At 36.2% G+C, this 18439-nt stretch overlaps 1 long non-coding RNA gene across 1 annotated transcript in view; it reads left to right on the forward strand.

The window, feature by feature from the left end:
- Window positions 1–13371, forward strand: part of LOC130708366 (uncharacterized) — a 116226-nt gene extending 102855 nt beyond the window's left edge. The window contains exon 3 of the long non-coding RNA XR_009008587.1: window positions 12726–13371. This is a non-coding gene — a long non-coding RNA (uncharacterized LOC130708366). The remainder of the gene's footprint in view (window positions 1–12725) is intronic.
- Window positions 13372–18439: the final 5068 nt, after the last annotated feature.

Below are 18439 nucleotides of genomic sequence, written 5' to 3' on the forward strand. Positions count from 1 at the left end.
TCGATGCACAGACTGTACAATGAAAAGCATGCACAGCCATACACAGCAGCCCGTGCGCACTATCACCCCTGTTTTCTTCCTTCATCTGTGGAAATCTGCAGGAAGCCAAGTGTTGCCATAACTGTAGCCTGTTGCCTCAGCTTCTTTGCTAATCAGAGACCAGAGCACCACCACCAAGCTATAAAGTGGGTGGGGCTGGGCTGTTTCTTTCTGCTCTGTACCCGAGCTGTGGAATTTGGTTCCAAGAAAGGAGCTCTATCATGAAAATAAGCTATTCTTCCAATCATTCAAATGGGAATTTCAAAACTTGGACTTGAAAGGACTTCCAACATATTCTAATCAAGATCTCTTCTCTGTCCAGATCCTCTCTTTTCCTATTTTCAAAGGCAGCAAATAAACATCCTGACCCAAATGTTCCAAATTGCTAAAGAATTCATATGATGGTACTGGATTGACCTCCAAATGAATGTAAGGTGGTGTATTTTCACCACTTGCCATGCTTACACAATAGAATATGTACCCAATGAGATTTTTAGTTGCATATGTCTTGGCCTCTACTGGACTAGTTTGAGCCTTAGAATCTTTTAAAATTCAATAAAGTCTAGAATAAGGACACTCAGAGCATCTCTGCTGTTTTTGCTTTTGCCCACCACCACTTTCTTTGGTGACAACAAGCACTAATAAAGTGTATCTCTCTTTAATATTCATGTGTGTTAGACATGAAAAAAAGAGAAGTGTGTGTAATGTGTGTGATCCTTGTATCTTAAGTAAAAACTCAAATTTATCAGCTAAATATGCATTTTCCTAGCGCCATTTTGCCCATTGAGATGGTATGGATACATTTCTTTAAGCGCACCAATGATAAATGATGAGCAGTGACAATGACTTGAGATCAACTTGTTAGTTGAAGATCTGCCTAGAATGCCTGGGTCAGAGGGCTCTCACACTTTCTCTCAGATCTTTCACCTGCTCTCTGGTGCAGTTCAGGGGCCTTTTCTCCAGCTTGTCCAGCCCTCTGAGCCTGCATCGACTCTCTGCAGGGTGCCATAGACAGAGAGGTAAACCCAGTCCAATCCATGATTTCAAGAGAATTTTAAGAGAAGTAAGCATGCCATGTAATGCGCGCCTTGAAAGAGGTATGTCTCCAATGCCAGAGAAGTTAAAAACAAGAATCTCATTTTCAGGTAGGGCAATAAGAGGAAAGCTGCCTGGAAGAAGTGACATTTAGGCCAACTTTGAAATGTGGGTATTATTTTAATGGGCAGAGAAGCACAGGGGCTCTTGTGACAGAGAGCATGGCATTAACTAATGTGTGGAGGAATGTTTGGGACTAATGTGAGTAGTCCAGTTTGCCAGATGAGTGGAGCAAAATATAAGGCAGGAACCAAGAAAGTTGAGATCTGGAGAACCAAGAAAGTTTAGATCTGAATACAACTTATTGAGGAACAGGGATGTGATGTAACTGGGTTTTAGCAAACTCATCAGAAGGTGGTTTTCATATGGGATGAGTAGTAAGAGGCTAGAGGCGAGAAGGCCTGGTAGGAGGTGAAAGGTGAGAAGGGGATTTATAGGAAGGATGATGCATAGACAGATGGCTCTAAGAGTCTTAACTAATTAATTAATTACTGCTGAGCACTGGGGATATGTGCTGAGCAAAAATTCAGTCTAATACAGTGGGAGAAATTAAATAATCACACATCTGAGCAGAATCACATCTGTGCTGAATACTTGACAGAAGCAATTTGACTCTAGGAGGATTTCAGAACTTGGGGGAGTGATTGGCAATATTATATTTTGAGCCCCAGATAATGTCGCATTAAGGAATTTGGGTTTGTCTTTTAGACTGTGAAAAACCACTGAAAATTTTGGATCAGAAACTAAGATTAAGAAAGCAGCCTTTCTCTTGGTCCATGTGGTCTTCTTTCTAGAGTTGGGATATTACATTATATACACCATGAAATTCTGGAAACAATCAGAGATGGTAAATCCTATATATGCCTCTTCTACCTTGAGTTGATGTCCAGTGGTCATTCAGTCAAATGCTTTTTAAAAGAATACTTCTGTTAAAACTTCAGTAATTCATTCAGAACAGTATAGCAACTCTACTTATGTTATAGTGCCTTGGATAATTAACGGATTCTACCTTTCCAGCATTGTGTTGTTTAATTTTCTGGAGTTACTGTTGGACATATCTGGTTATTTTTTCTCAGGTTGACATAAAGTCAAAATGAAAATAAGTAAGGAGAAGCATAGTGACCTTAAAAACTGTAACTTTAACAAGTACTTCTGTGACTTATGGAACTTCTATCAAGGATTTTTATCTATTATGTTTATCATTTTTTACTGTATAGGTCCAATTTAAACACTTCCTTTAAAATTTATTGCCAAAAAAACTTTCTCTCAATTAACATATATTTGTAGTTTTTTTCCTAAAACTCAGTATTCTCACCTGTTTATCTTAACTTCAAAGAAATTGAGGATCTTTTCTTTATAGTGGTAAAATATGCATAACGTAATATTTATCGTTTTAACTGTTCTGAAGTGTGTAATTCAGTAGCATCAAATAACATTTACAATGTTGTGTAATCATCACCACTATATCTAAAACTTTTTGGTCATCCCCAACAAAAACTTTGTATCAATTAAACAATAATTCCTCTTTCCCCTTTAACTCTATTCTACTTTCTGTCTCTATGAATCACCAAATGATTGTTGTTTTGTATCTGGACAATTTCACTTAGCATAATGTTTTCAAGATACATCCATGTTGCAGCATATATAAAAATTTCACTTCTTTTTATGGCTGAATAATATTCCTTTGTATGTATATATCACAATTTGTTTAGACATTCCTTTGCTCAAGGACACATGTTATTTACACCTTTTGGCTATTGAGAATAACTTGGCTATGAACATTGGTGTACATATATATGTTCAAGTCCCTGCTTTTAATTCTTTTGAATGTATACCTAGGAATGAAACTGTGGGTCATACGGTAGTTTCATGTTTAGTCTTTTGAAAAAACAACAAACTGTTTTCAACAGCAGCTGTACCATTTTACAGTCCCACCAGCAATGAACAAGAGTTCCAATTTCTCTACATCCTTGTCATCACTTGTTTTCTTTTTTTTTTTTTAACCCATCCTAGTAGGTATAAAATGCTATCTCCTTGTAGCTGTGATTTGCATTTCCCTAATGACTAATGATATTGAGCACATTTTCATGTGCTTATTAGCCATTTGCATATCTCCTTTGAGAAATGTCTATTCAAGTCCTTTGCCCATTTTTGAATTGGGTTATTTGGTGTTATGGAGTTGTGGGAGCTCTTTATATATTCCGGATATTAATCCCCTATCAGATGTTATTTGCAAATATTTTACCCCATTATTTATTTATATATTTTGATAGTATCCTTTGATGCACAAACAATAATTTGATCAAGTCCAATTTATCATTTGTTTCTTTTGTTACCTGTGCTTTGGTGTCATAGTCATTAAGTCGTTGCCAAATCCAATGTAATGAAGACTTTAAAATTTTTTTCCCTGAGTTTTACAGTTTGAGCTCTTAAATTTAGATCTAAAATTTAGATCTTTGATCCATTTTGAATTGACTTTTGCATTTAATATGAGGTAAGGGTCCAACTTCTTTTGCATGTGGATATCCAGTTTTCCCAGCACCATTTGTTGAAAAGACTTTCTTTTTCCCATTGAATGATCTTGGCACCTTTGTCAAAAATCAATTTACCATATATGTGAGAGTTTATTTCTGAGCTCTCTATTCTATGCCAGTGGTCTATATGTCTGTCCTTATGCCAATACCATTCTGTATTAGTTACTACAGCTTTGCAGTAAGTTTCAAAGTCAGGAAGTATGAGTCTTCCAGTTTTCTTTCTTTTTTTTAGGACTGTTTTAGCTATTTAAGGCCCCCTAAAATTCCATTTTTGTGAAAAGAACTATTGGTATTTTGATAGGGATTACATTGAACCTGTAGCTTGCTTTGGGTGGTATTAACATCATAAAAATATTAAGTCTTCCTAGCCATGAATATAAATATCTTTCCGTTTATTTTTGTCTTCTTTAGTTTCTTATTTAGTTATTCATTTATTTTTTGGCTGCGTTGGGTCTTCGTTGCTGCGAGCGGGCTTTCTCTAGTTGCAGTGAGTGGGGGCTACTCTTTGTTGCAGTGCGCGGGCTTCTCATTGCGGTGGTTTCTCTTGTTGCAGAGCAGGGGCTCGAGGCACGTGGGCTCAGTAGTTGTGGCACGTGGGCTCTAGAATGCAGACTCAGTAGTTGTGGCGCATGGGCTTAGTTGCTCTGCAGCATGTGGGATCTTCCCGGACCAGGGATCAAACCCCTGTCCCCTGCATTGGCAGGCGGATTCTTAATCACTGCGCCACCAGGGAAGTCCCTTCTTCAGTTTCTTTCAGCAATATTTTGTAGTTTTGAGTGTACAACTCTTTCACCTGCTTGGTTAGATTTACTACAAAGTATTTAATTCTTTTAGGTGCTATTATCAGTAGGATTGCTTTCCTAAATTTTTTTTGGCCTTTTTTTATTGCTGGTATTTAGAAACACATCTGATTTTTGCGTGTTGATCTTGTACTCTGCAACTTCGCTGAATTTATTAGTTTCTACTTGGTGTATTCTATATACTGGATGGTGTCATCTGCAATAGTTTTAGCTCTTTCTAGTTTGGATGCCTTTTATTCACTTTTCTTTTCTGATAGCTCTGGTTAGAACTTCCAGTAGAATGTTGAATAGCAGCAGTGAAAGTGGGTATTCTTGTTTTTGTTCCTTATCTTAGGTGGACAGTTTTCAGTCCCTTACCATTGATTATAATGTTAGCTGTGGGTTTTTGTAAATATTTTTTAATATGTTGAGGGATTTTCCATTTCCAGACTTCTGGAAGTTTTTTATCATGAAAGTGTTTGATTTTGTCAAATGCCTTTTCTGCATCAATTGGGATAATCATGTGGTTTTTTTCCCTTGTTCTATTAATGTGACACATTACATTGATTAATATTCTTATGTTGAACGACTCTTACATTTCAGGAATAAATGCTGCTTGGTCATGGTAAGTAATGATTTTAAAATGCTATTGGATTCAATTTACTAATATTTTGTTGAGGATTTTTGCATCTATCTTCATAAGGGCTATTGATCTGTGATTTACTTTTCTTGTGGTATTTTTTTTTCTGGCTTTGATATAAATTAATGCTGGACTCATAAAATGAGGTAGGGAGTGTTCCCTCCTTGTCAATGATTTGGAAGAGCTTGAGAAGGATTGATATTAATTCTTCTTTAAATGTTTGGTAGAATTCTTTTGTGAAGCCACCTGGTCCAGGACTTCTCTTTGCTGGTAAGTTTTAGATTAATAATTCAATCTCTTTACCTGTTATAGGTCTGTTGAGATTTTCTATTTCTTTGTGAGTTGGTTTAGGGCATTTGTGTGTTTCAAGAAGTTTGCCCATTTCTCTAATGGTTATCTAATTTGTTGGCTTACAGTTGTTCATAGTATTCTTCTATAATTCCTTTTTGCCTCTATAAGGTTTGTAGTAATACTTCCATTGTTATTCTGATTTTAGTTATTTGTGTCTTCTCTTTTTTATTTTGTCAGTCTAGGTAAAGGTTTGTCAATTTTGCTTATTTTTTCAAAGAACCAATTTTTGGTTTCATTAATATTTTTCTATTGTTTTATTTCTCTATTTTGTTAACTTTGCTCTAAACTTTATTGTTTCTTTCCATCTGCTAGCTTTGAGTTTGGCTTTATTTTCCTTTTCTAGTTCCTTATGGTATGAAGCTGTTGATTTGAGATCTTACATTTTTTTACAATGTAAACATTTACACCTATAGATTTCCCTCTGAGCACTACTTCCACTGCATCCCATAAATTTAGTATGTCGTGTTTTTATTTGTTTCTAAGTATTTTCTAATTTATCTTGTGATGGCTTCTTTAAGAGTATGTTGTTGAGTTTCCACAAATCTGTGAATTTTCCTGTTTTCTTTGTTACTGATTTTTAACTTCGTCCTGTTGTGATTGGAGAAGGCACTTAGTATGATATCTGTCTTTTAATCTATTCAGACTTATTTTGTGGTTTAACATGTGATCTGTCCTGTAGAATGTCCCATGTGCACTTGAAAAAAAACTGTATTCTGCTGTTTTGGGGTAGTGTTCTATATATCTTTTATATCTAGTTGGTTTATTGCATTTTTCAAGTCCTCTATTTTCTTACATCTCTTATGTCTGACTGATCGATCCATTACTGAAAGCAGGGCATTGAAATCACCACTATTATTATAGAGCTCTCTATTTCTCACCTTCTGTTCTATCAATATTTTGCTTCATATATTTTGAGGTATTTTATTAGGTGCATAAATGTTCATAATTTCTATTTTCATTGTGATATCGAACCTTTTTTAATTTAATTTTTTATTGAAGTATAGTTGATTTACAAGATTTTATTAGTTTCAGGTGTACACATAGTGATTCAATATTTTTATAGGTTATACTCCATGTAAAGTTATTACAAAATAATGGCTATATTCCCTATGCTGTACAATATATCCTTGTTGCTTGTCTATTTTGTATATAGTAGTTTGTATCTCTTAATCCCATACCCCTATTTTGCCTTTCTCCCCTTCCGTCTCCCCACTGGTAACCACTAGTTTGTTTTCCATATCTGTGAGTCTGTTTCTAATTTGTTATATACCTTTGTTTTATTTTTTCAGATACCACATATGTGATAACATAGAGTATTTGTCTTTTTCTGTCTGACTTATTTCACTAAGCATAGTACTCTGTAGCTAGGTCCATTCACTTTGTTGCAAATGGCAGAATTTTATTCTTTTTTATGGCTGAGTAATATTCAGAGTATATATATACCACATCTTTATCCATTTATCTGTTGATGAATACTTAGATTATTTCTTGAGACTTTTATTAAGATACATCTTCTTTGTCTCTTGTAAACTTTTTAGAGTTAAAGTCTATTTTGTTTGATATTAGTGTAGCCACTCCAGCCCTATTTTCATCATCATTTGTATGAAATATTTTTTCTATCATTTTACGTTCAACCTATTTGTCTTTAGAAGTAATGTGAGTCTCTGATAGAGACCACATAGTTGAATTATAAATACTTATTCATTTTGCCAATCTCTGTATTTTTATTGGAGAGTTTAATCCATTTACACTTAAGGTAGTTACTGATAAGGAGGGATTTACTTCTGCCATTTTTCAGAAAACAAATATGTTTTCTATATGCCTTTAGGTTTTTATGTCCCTCATTTTCTCCATTACTGCTTTATTTTTAGTTAACTTTTTATAGTGAAATATTTCAATTGTCTTCTCAATTCTTTATACGTATATCCTATAGATATTTTCTTGGTGGTTACCATGGGTATTATATTTAATATCCCAAAGTTATAATAATCTAATTTGAATTGATGCCAACTTAACTTCAATAACATAAAAAAGCTCTACTACTATACCACACCACCCTCAGTTTCTGTTATTAATGTCATAGATTACATCATTACACATTTTGTATACAATAAAATAGATTAATAATTTTTATGCATTTGTATTTTAAACCCTTTAGAAAATAAAAGTCAGGCTCAACCAAAATTATAGTAATAGTAGCTTTTACAGTTGCCCATGCATTTACCTTTACCCTAATTTCTTTATATGGCTTCAAGTTACTATCTTCCTTTCATTTCAACCTGAAGCACTCCCTTTAACATTTCTTGGAGGGAAGGTCTGGTGGTAATGACCTCCCTCAGCTTTTTAAAATCTAGGGGGGTCATTTCTCCCTCATTTTTGAAGAGTAGCTTTATTGGATATAAAGTTGCCCATCGACAGTTTTTTTTCCTTTAAGCATATTGAGTATATCAACCCACTGACTTCTGGCCTTCAAGCTTTCCGATGAGAAATTGACAGATAACCTCATTGCGGATCACTTGTATGTGATGAGTCACTTCTCTCTTGCTGCTTTCAAGATTGTCTCTTTGTCTCTGTCTTTCAACATTTTGATTATAATGTATCTCAGTGTGAGTATTTTTGAGTTTATTCTATTTGGAGTTTTTGAGCTTCTTGGATTTGTAGATGCATTTATTGCAATTTCAATCCTTTAAATTTGGGGAGTTTTCAGGCGTTATTCATTTCGTTCCTTTCTCTCTCTCTTCTCCTGATGGCATTCCCACAACGCCTATGTTGGTCCACTTGATGGTGTTTCACAGGTCTCTTAGGCTCTGTTCAATTTTCTTCATTCTTTTTTCTTTCTGTTCCTTAGACTTGATAATTTCAGTTGTTCTTTCTTTATGTTCACTTATTCTTCCACTTGCACAAATCTGCTTTTTAACCCTTTTGAGGTATTTTTCATTTCAGTTATTGTACTTTTCAGCATCAAAATTTCTTTTTGGTTCTATTTGAAAATAATTTAATCTCTTCATTGATATTTTTTAATATATTGTTTTCCTTTGTCCATGTCTTCCTTTAGCTCTTTGAGTGTCTTTAAAAGAGTTGTTTTAAAATCTTTGTCTAGTAATTTTGACATCTATGCTTCCTCAGGTACATTTTCTGTTGCTTTATTTTGCTTCTTTGAATCAGCTATACATTCTTGTTTCTTTGTATGCCTTGTTGTTTTTTTATTGACAATTGGACTTTTGAATTTGATAACATGGAAACTGGGGAAATCAGATTTTCCCTTTTCCTCAGAGTTTGGTACTTTAAAAAGTTGCTATAAGGTGTCTCTGTATTGGAGTAAAAGCTTAAGATCTTCTGCATGTCTTTTCTGAGCTCCATATTTCCCTAGGTATGCATGGTGGCTTTCTAAATTCCCCCATATACATAGTTGCTTTTGAATATCAAAAACAAACAAACGAACAAAAAGCAAGCAAACAAAAAAACAGGTGGCTCTTTTAAATCTCCTGGAAATTACTTCAGCTGGTGGAAGTTGGAACATTGGTGGCCAGCCTCCATATCCACACTTCAGCAGTGAGAGCAGTAATTCACAGTTAGAACCAAGAACCTACATGTGGATGACAAGGATCTTATTGGCCACCCTAGCTCCAGAGGAAGCTGCTCCAGAAATTTGGGTTACGTTCTTCACAGCTGTCTGGTATGGGGCTGGGGTAGGGGGCTGAGTAGCTGCAACCACCCTAATGGCTGAAATAAACCAAAATTAATGAAAACGTCCTAGCCAAGCTATCCCCTTGAAGTTACAAGTGTTCAAATAAACTCCAAAGTTCCAAAATATCCACCTCTGATAGTTTCTCCTAGTACAGTTGCTGTCCAGGTAGAGAGGTGAATTCTTGGTGCTTCCAACTTCACTATCTTCCCTGACTTCATTCCCTTGAGGTTTAATCTTAATAGTAATGCATGATAACTTTTTAAACTATTTTGGTTTCCCTGTATTGGAGATCCTGATTTTCTCCTCCTTTATTAAATTTAATGTCTATCACCCGTTTATTGGCTACATTAAATATATAACTTTAAGAAACCTAGATATTTTAATTAATCAGAAAATTACAGTGCACTAACATCCTAGTCAATCAAGTGTCTTCACGGCACTATAGTACCACTTTGTGGGGTAACTGAAATCACTTTTCTTTGCTATTACTAACTGTCATGCAGTATGAAATAATTTAAAAAGTATAAAGGTTCTTGAGGAGAGAAATTTACCTATGTTCTTTTTAAAAATCTTTTATTGGAATATAGTTGATTTACAATGTTGTGTTAGTTTCAGGTGTACAGCAAAGGGAATCAGTTATATATATACATGTATCCACTTTTTTTTTTTTTTTAAGATCCTTTTCCCATATAGGCCATTACAGAGTATTGAGTAGCATTCCATGTGCTATACAGCAGGTTCTTATTAGTTATCTCTTTTATATATAATAGTGTGTATATGTCAATACCAGTCTCCCAATTTATTCCTCCCCCCCCCCTTATCCCCTGGTAACCACAAGTTTGTTTTCTACATCTGTGACTCTACTTATATTTTGTAAATAAGCTCATTTGTATCATTTATTTAGATTCCACATGTAAGTGATATCATATGATATTTGTCTTTCTGTGTCTGGCTTACTTCACTCAGTATGACAATCTCTAGGTCCATCCATGTTGTTGCAAATGACATTATTTTGTTCTTTTTTATGGCTGAGTAATATTCCATTGTATATATATATATATCACATCTTCTTTATCCATTCCTTTGTTGATGGACATTTAGGTTGCTTCCATGTCCTGGCTATTGTAAATAATGCTGCAAAAAACATTGGGGTGCACATATCTTTTCAAATTATGGTTTTCTCTGGGTATATGCCCAGGAGGGGGATTGATGGATTATATTGTAGCTCTATTTTTAGTTTTTTAAGGAACGTCCATACTGTTTTCTATAGTGGCTGAACCAGTTTACATTCCTACCAACAGTGTAGGAGGGTTCTGTTTTCTCCACACCCTCTCCAGCATTTATTGTTTGTAGGTTTTTGATGACAGCCATTCTGGCCAGTGCGAGGTGATACCTCATTGTAGTGTGATTTGCATTTCTCTAATAATTAGTGATGTTGAGCATCTTTTTATGTGCTTTTTGGCCATCTGTATGTCTTATTTGGAGAAATGTCTGTTTAGGTCTTCTGCCCATTTTTTGATTGAGTTATTTGTTTTTTTGATATTGAGCTGCATGAGCTGTTTGTATATTTTGGAGATTAATCCCTTGTCAGTTGCTTCATTTGCAAATATTTTCGCCCATTCTGAGGGTTGTCCTTTTGTTTTGTTTATGGTTTCCTTTTCTGTGCAAAAGCTTTTAAGTTTCATTAGGTTCCATTTGTTTATTTTTGTTTTTATTTTCATAACTCTAGGAGGTGAATCGAAAAAGATCTTGCTGCGATTTATGTCAAAAAGTGTTCTGCTTATGTTTTCCTCTAAGGGTTTTATAGTGTCTGGTTTTACATGTAGGTCTTTAATCCATTTTGAGTTTATTTTTGTGTATGGTGTTAGGAAGTGTTGTAATTTCATTCTTTTACATGTAGCTGTCCAGTTTTCCCGACACCACTTATTGAAGAGGCTGTCTTTTCTCCACTGTATATCCTTGCCTTGGATTAGTTGGATTAGACCAAGCCCAGCTACTTATCAACTGCATTATTATTCTCTTCCTTGGGCCTTGGTTAACTCATCCATGGAATTGTGGAGTCACACTAGATATCCTTAAAGTCCCTCTTAAATGCATGTCCTCTGGTCACACACATGTCAGTCCTCTAGTTAAACTTTCTGTGCCACAGATGTTGTTTTGTATAGCATCCTGCAAGTGTTGCCCAACTCTGCTGAGAGGGCTCCAGGCAGACCAGGAGAGTCTGGGTTCATTACAGACATCCCTCTTTGAAAACCAATGTCCGTGGTATTCACCTATCTTTTCTTAGCTAGTTGGATCTTACTTCCATATGTTACTCCTCCTCCTTTAGGTCTTATACTTTCAGCCAATCTTAGACATGGCCATTGAGTTCTAAGGAAAAATTTTCAGAATCCTCATCTCCTGTTTGTTTTCCTCTAGAGCTACATTTGTTCATTAATGTGCCTTTTGTAATGTGGTATTCACCCTGACTGAAGCTACTAAAATAGTCTAATTACTAATCAGTATGTTGAGACTGTTGCTGTGATCCTTCAGTGGTTAGACATGTTCTTCATACTTACTATTTCATACTTACTAGTCAGTATGAATTTTAAAATTAAAGTGCATATTTAATCTAGTATTTATTTTTCCTCTTTTAGTCCTCTTAAAGTATTAATGGTGTCTCTTATAATCAATAATTCTTGTGCTGGAAAAGTAATAAGGTGCTCTGATGTTTGCACAAGTTTCTAATAATGTACCAAAAGATAAAGTATATAAAGTACAACTATCTTGCCATAATCAGTCCTAAGGAATTGGTTTTCATTCTGGAATTATACTTGAATTTCAATTTATTAAACCCACGCCCATTTTTCTCCCCTGTGATACTTATATTTATAATCATATGAGTATTATTTTAGCTATTACAGATCCAGGTAGCTGCTATTTGATGTTGACTCTCCACTTCTGTTCAACTGCTACTGATAGTAGGAGCTCTGTGGTCCCATAGGCCTCATATTTTATTATATTGCTATGGCTGCCTTGCTTGTTATTTCCTCAGCCTCTTCTGCAGAATGAATTCTGTAGGAATTTTTACGTACTTTCAATTTTGAATTTTGTTTAACATAACAGCATGCTTACTTTTAAAAATAAAGGAAGGAGACTGATTGATTTCTACTCTTTGCCATCCTATTTATTTATTTATTTATTTATTTGTGGTCTAGTTGATGTACAATGTTGTGCCAATCTCTGTTGTACAGCAAAGTGACTCAGTTAAACACATAGAGACATTTTAAAAAATATTATTTTCCATTATGGTTTATCCCAGGAAATTGGATATAGTTCCCTGTGCTTGGGTATAGTTCCCTGTGCTATACAGTAGGACCTTGTTGTTTATCCATCCTGTATATAATAGTTTGCATCTGCTATAAAATAAAATTCATTTAAAATAAAATTTATTTTCAGCTATAAAATAATTAAGTCATAGGGATGTAATGTACAGCATGGTGACTACAGTTAATAATACTGTACTGCGTATTTGAAAGTTGCTAAGAGAGTAGATCTTAAAAGTTCTCATCAGGACTTCCCTGGTGGTGCAGTGGTTAAGAATCCGCCTGTCAATGCAGGGGACATGGGTTCAAACCCTGGTCCGGGAAGATCCCACATGCCTTGGAGCAACTAAGCCAGTGAGCCACAACTACTGAGCCCGTGTGCCCTAGAGCCCACGTGCTGCAACTACTGAAGCCTGCGCGCTCTAGGGCCCATGTGCCACAACCACTGAGCCCACATGCTGTAACTACTGAAGCCCGCGTGCCTAGAGCCCGTGCTCCACAACAAGGGAAGCCACTGCAATGAGAAGCCCCCGCCTGCCGCAACTAGAGAAAGCCCACATGCAGCAACAAAGACCCAGCACAGCCAAAAGAAAATAAATTTTAAAAAAAAAAGTTCTCATCACAAGAAAAAAATTCTTGTGTATGGTGATGGATGCTAACTAGATCTGTTGTGGTGATCATTTTGCAATATATGTAAATATTGAATCATTATGTTGTATACTTGAAACTAATATAATGTTCTATGTCAATTGTACCTCAATTTAAAAAAAGAAAATTTCAAGTATATATGTAAGTTGGAGAAGAGAAATGGAGGAGTATTTAGAGGTGGATATGGAGATCAAAAGAGGTATTATGTATTTATTTTTTAAGATGCAAAAAGTATGGTACCATTGTATGCTGATTGTAATGATTAAATAAAATTTTTATTGTTTATCCATGAGGTGGTGTCGTTGAATATCTGGGGCAGTACACTGCCTTGTATCTTTTTGTTGGAGAGAGTAGATAGATTCTGGTGCAAAGTGGAAGGTTTGGTCTCTGAACGGGGCATGGACAGTGAATCCACTGTGTCAGGAGGGAAGGCAGGGTGCATGGACACAATGGCCTGTAGGTGGGCAGATGTGGGGAAAATAGGGAAGTTGCCTTCCGATTGCTTCTGTCTTCTCAGGCCTATGGAAATGTCACATACAAATTGGCACTTGCCATCTACCTCTACAAAAATTAAATTATGAGCCGCTGCATCTGCTGACCTTCAACACCCCCAGAAAGGAATTCAGGGTAGAGATCAGAAATGAGGCACTCTGTGCTCTGGAAGAAACTGGCAGAACAGGTCCTTAGACAGATATTTTCAGGAGATGATTTTATGAGCCCAATTCTTGCATCTCCTCATATTTAGAAAAGCACTAAAAAATTCTTCATGGTGATGTCTGCTCCTCATGACTAGCAGTAACCTTCACGAAACTAGCAGAACCTTCTGCAAAAAATACCTGCTTGATTGCATGTACTCCCCCTTCACCAAAATCACATATATACTGACCTTCCCCACTTCCTCTTTGGAGCACTTTCTCAGAGCTATTTGATATGCTGTTTCCCAGGCTATAGTCCTCATTTTGCCCCAGATAAAACTTAACTCACAACTCTCACGCTGTGCAATTGTTTTTAGTCAGCAGAAGCAAGTCATCAGCTGAGGGTGGTCACTGAGGAGGAGACTTGGAAAGTTTTCAGAAAGGGAAGATGTGAAGTATGAAATAATTTAGGAGCATGAGAGAGTGAACAGACAAAGGAATATGTTAGAATTGTTGGGCAACAATGAGGGCCCTTGTGAAGTTATTGGTCGTGAGTTAAAGTGAGACCAAAACTTAGACATCTTAGAGGAGGTCTGGTCCGGGTCAAACCCTGGTTGTTCCTGTTAGTTAGATTCATCACCTGGACCAGGTCCATTCATTGATGCCTGAGCCCCATGGAGGAGAGGACAAAGAGTTAGACGTGAAAACAAAAAAACTGTCAACAAAAGCTCTGAAATTTTGATACGTCTTTAAATTTTGTAAACCAAAGCAGAAAAGAAGACCATGTCCTCTCTCCTGCCCCTCATCAAGGGGCACCTCAAGGAATCTCCTGCTTTGCCACTGGTGGAATTTTCGGCCACGCCAGGTGAGGATGGTAGTGCCTTTGAGGAACTTTATGGAACCTGATGAATGTGGAAGAGCTGGAGGACATCGCAGGTCCCAGGAAGATGTAGAGGATTAATGTGTAAATATCACATGGTAACTAACTAGAATGTTTCATCATCAACTACAAGACCCCTCTGGGAAATCCCAGAAGGGCTTAAATGCACTTAACTCATTACAGGCTTATAGTAGGAAGATTTCTAAACCTGGTCTTCCAAGATTCCTGTTCTCTGATTCTTCATTCAAACACTAATCTGGATACTGCTGTGAAGAGAATTTGCAGTTGTAGTTAAAACTGAATGGATTGATCTTAATACATAGAGTTTATCCAGGTGGACTGGACCCAATGAGGTAAGCACTTTGCGTACAGAGTTTGCTCCATCTGGCAGCAGAAGAGAAGGTCAGAGAGATTTGATGTACAAGGTGACTTGATAGATCATTGCTGGCTTGAAGGCAGAGGAAAACACATGAAAAGGAATGTGGGTGGTCTTAAGATGCTGAGAAAGGACTCTGGGTGACAGCCAGAAAATAAGGGACCTAGCACTTCCAACAGCAAGGAACCGTACTCTAACAACCTAAATGAGCCTAGAGGCAGATGTCTTCCTAGAGCCTCCAGACAAGGAATCTGCCTTGCTAACACCTTCCTCTCAGCCTTATGATACTCTGACCATTGAATCCAGCCTGCTGTAAACTATACGTTAATAAATGGGTGTTATTTGAAGCCACTTAGCTTGTGGTAATCTGTTATGCATCAACAGGAAACTAATACATAGTCCTTTACATTTCGTTTGCTCAGGAGCCAGATGAGTTTCAGAACTGGGTCATTTGTGCCTATGCAGGTGGCACTCAGCCAAGTAAACTGCGGCCATGTGCTATCAAGTTCTCTCTCAAATTCACCAATATACCTGGGAGTTGTGCTGGTCTCCATAGCGGTTCAGTTAACGAGGTCTTTTTCTCAAACTTGGTGGGTTGATTTTGAGCATGATTCAATTGCAAAATTATTGTTTAACATAACTCTATCCATAAATTGTTATTTGTTTATTAACGGAGAGATATTAAAACTTTTTTACAAAGAATAAAAATCTTCACTTTCAGTTTTATGTTTCATTTTTTTGTTCACTTTACTAATTTCGTTCTGAGAGAGGAAGCCTAGTCTTTTTAACAAATGATACTGGAGAAAACGGATGTCCACAGGCTAAAAAAACTCAACCCAAACTTCACCCCTTTCACACTAATTAACTCAAAAATGGATCACAAAATTAAATATAAAATATAATACTATAAAACTTTTAGAAAAAATCCTGGGAGAAAACCTCTGGGATCTAGGGCTAGGCAAGGAGTTCTTTTTTAAGTACTTTTTTTTTTTTTTATAAAGTTGTGGGGGTTTTTTTGTTTTTTGTTTTTTTTTTAATTTATTTATTTATTTATTTTTGGCTGCGTTGGGTCTTCGCTTCTGTGTGAGGGCTTTCTCCAGTTGTGGCAAGCGGGGGCCACTCTTCATCGCAGTGCGCGGGCCTCTCACTATCGTGGCCTCTCTTGTTGCAGAGCAGAGGCTCCAGACGCGCAGGCTCAGTAGTTGTGGCTAACGGGCCCAGTTGCTCTGCGGCATGTGGGAATCTTCCCAGACCAGGGCTCGAACCCGTGTCCCCTGCATTGGCAGGCGGATTCTCAACCTCTGCGCCACCAGGGAAGCCCCTTTAAGTACATTTTAATGATATTTTATTTTCCATTGTAGATTGATGTGTACCTTCACTTATTCTGAGAAAAAATAAAATCTATTCAATTTGCCCTTCCAGGTTTATAGACAAATCACATGAATTGATCATATTATAAACCCATAGTTGGTCAACAGTAGAACCATGCAGTGTTTTCCTGAGGAGAAACCTTTCTTTATGTTCATGAAATTTTTGGAGGATTAGGGCTGTAACTAGAGGGTCGGGGTAAGCTGGGGATTCTGCCAGTGGAGGTGAGAGCAGGGAGGGAATTCACCAAACCCAAGGACAGGCAAACCTGTCAGAAACTGCTGGAGAGAGAGGACAGTTACTTGGGATTCAAATCTGCTGATCAACCTTGGTGTGCTATGTTTTGTGGAGCAATAAAAATAGTATTTTCCAGCAAAAACTGGAATAGGTAATGCAAATTTAAGGATGCTAAAACGCACACATATGTATGTGCATATATACATACACAAAACATATATATGTATACATGTATATATCTGTATATATACGTCTGTGTATTTTTTCCAGCTTTATTGAAGTATGATTGACAAATAAAAATTGTATATTTTTAGGTTGTACAATATCATGTTTTGATCTACATACACATTGTGAAAATGATTCCACAATCATTTCACAAAGTGAAATCAGGAAATCATACCATAATCAAGCTAATTTACATATTCATTATTTCCCATAGTTATCTTTTGTGTGCGTGTGTGCCTGTGTGTCTGTGTGTGTGGTGAGAACACTTGAGATCTATTCTTCTAGAAAACTTCAAGTATACAGTACATTATTACTAACTATAGTCACCATGCTGTACATGAAATTTCTAGAACTACTCATCTTATAACTGAAAGTTTGTACTCTCCATATTTGTAATTTAAATTGTTAGGCAATAAATATGCAGGCATATTTTCCTATCCTCTCTCTTACACATCTTTCAAATAATGTTGTGAAACATTTTCAGTTTTTTCAATAATTCAAATATAATTTTCAAACAGTCAAAAAAGCACACGGAGTTGTTTTTCACTACCCTATTTTACATATATTTGTTAGTAAATAAATGGTTCTCCAGACTGTTCAGCATATTAAATGTTAAAGTAAACAAGGGATAATTGCTCCTTATTTTTAGAACAGTAGATTTACAATATATGTAGCTGTTACAAGTCACATATTTAAATTATTTTAAACATCTTCTTTGGTAATAGTTTTTTTTTTTATGACTTTGTGTCAAAATAGAAACAATACCTCGAAGTAAATTTGCTTTTTAATCCATGTTCTGTGAACACCTAAATTTTACAATGAAAAATTTCAAAAGCTGCAAGGATATCCATATTTGAAATATAAAATAAATGATAAATTCAGTAATTGGGAATTTTCTTTGCCCTATTAAACATCAATTTTTAATGCTGTTTTATTCTTACAGATTCTTCTCAAAATATATTGGCTACTTGAGAGATGTCATTACACTCCTGTGATTTATACAGAAGGTAAGTTAGAAAACTTTAATTCTTGTGTCCATTAATTAACAAACTTTTAATAAACACTTTTCATCAGGGACTAGAGTAAGTACTGGCAATGTGGTCAGACATGCTTCACTCCTCTCTCTTGCCTGCAAGGAGCTTTCAGTGTAGTGAGGTGGATGGACCTAGAGTCTGTCATACAGAGTGAAGTAAGTCAGAAAGAGAAAAACAAATACCGTATGCTAACACGTATATATGGAATCTAAGAAAAAAAAAAAAAAAAGGTCATGAAGAACCTAGGGGCAGGACGGGAATAAAGACACAGACCTACTAGAGAATGGACTTGAGGATATGGGGAGGGGGAAGGGTAAGCTGTGACAAAGTGAGAGAGTGTCATGGACATATATACAATACCAAATGTAAAATAGATAGCTAGTGGGAAGCAGCCACATAGCACAGGGAGATCAGCTCAGTGCTTTGTGACCACATAGAGGGGTGGGATAGGGAGGGTGGGAGGGAGGGAGACACAAGAGGGAAGAGATATGGGAACATATGTATATGTATAACTGATACACTTTGTTATAAAGCAGAAACTAACACACCATTGTAAAGCAATTATACTCCAATAAAGATGTTAAAAAAAAAAAAAAAGATATGCA

This window comes from Balaenoptera acutorostrata, chromosome 6, assembly GCF_949987535.1.
Source record: "Balaenoptera acutorostrata chromosome 6, mBalAcu1.1, whole genome shotgun sequence".
Classification (NCBI taxonomy): domain Eukaryota; kingdom Metazoa; phylum Chordata; class Mammalia; order Artiodactyla; family Balaenopteridae; genus Balaenoptera; species Balaenoptera acutorostrata.